This window comes from Natator depressus, chromosome 28, assembly GCF_965152275.1.
Source record: "Natator depressus isolate rNatDep1 chromosome 28, rNatDep2.hap1, whole genome shotgun sequence".
NCBI classification, from domain to species: Eukaryota; Metazoa; Chordata; order Testudines; family Cheloniidae; genus Natator; species Natator depressus.
Genome location: NC_134261.1, coordinates 10,319,128 through 10,320,508, shown reverse-complemented (window position 1 = coordinate 10,320,508; position 1,381 = coordinate 10,319,128).

Genomic DNA, 1,381 nt, shown 5'->3' with positions numbered 1-1,381 from the left:
ACCGTTTTTGGGGTCGGTGAAAATTTTTAGTCAGACTTCCAGGGGCCCGATCCTGGCCGCGGCTTCGCAGGCTGCCTGGGGGGGGGGCATCTCTAGCTCCGGCCGCGGACGGCGAGACGCTCGGCCACCAGGTCAGCCCGGAGGAAAAGGCTGAAAAAAATGTCTAAGTCCCCCCGGGACACCAGGTCAACCCGGAGGAAAAGGCTGAAAAAAATGTCTAAGTCCCCCCGGGACACCAGGTCAACCCGGAGGAAAAGGCTGAAAAAAAGTCTAAGTCCCCCCGGGACACCAGGTCAACCCGGAGGAAAAGGCTGAAAAAAATGTCTAAGTCCCCCCGGGACACCAGGTCAACCCGGAGGAAAAGGCTGAAAAAAAGTCTAAGTCCCCCCGGGACACCAGGTCAACCCGGAGGAAAAGGCTGAAAAAAAGTCTAAGTCCCCCCGGGACACCAGGTCAACCCGGAGGAAAAGGCTGAAAAAAAGTCTAAGTCCCCCCGGGACACCAGGTCAACCCGGAGGAAAAGGCTGAAAAAAAGTCTAAGTCCCCCGGGACACCAGGTCAACCCGGAGGAAAAGGCTGAAAAAAATGTCTAAGTCCCCCCGGGACACCAGGTCAACCCGGAGGAAAAGGCTGAAAAAAAGTCTAAGTCCCCCCGGGACACCAGGTCAACCCGGAGGAAAAGGCTGAAAAAAAGTCTAAGTCCCCCCGGGACACCAGGTCAACCCGGAGGAAAAGGCTGAAAAAATGTCTAAGTCCCCCCGGGACACCAGGTCAACCCGGAGGAAAAGGCTGAAAAAAATGTCTAAGTCCCCCCGGGACACCAGGTCAACCCCGAGGAAAAGGCTGAAAAAATGTCTAAGTCCCTGCTCGGCCATCAGGTCAACCCCATTCAAAGTGACGGGTTGACCTGATGGCCGGCAGTCTCACGGAAGTCCGGATGGGGTCGCCAAAAGTGCCCTCGGCCGACCGAGAGAACCAGGAGGTCGGATAGGATTTCAGATTGGTCCCCCTAAATTGGCGGTTGGATTTTTCGACTAGTTCATTTTGACGGGTGCGAGGAGATTTCTGAGAACAGGTTTTTCGGAACCTGTGAGAACCAGAGATGAGCCTCGGGGACCAATCTGCGCGTTGTACCCGATCTTGTGAGGGGGGACAGGGGCACGTTGGCAGGTGGGGCGGCCCCCGGCCCCCCCGAGCCCCCCCTTTTCCGGCTCTTTTCCTCCGGGGACCCCGTCGTCCCCTCGCACCCCCGGTGCAGGCCCGGTGGCCGGGATGCGAACTCCGACTGTCGGCGCCCCCCGGAGGGAGGGGGGGCCCGCTCCTCTCTCGCCTTCCGATCGATGTGGCGCTCACGTTCGCGACGGGAAGGGTCCTTCGCGGG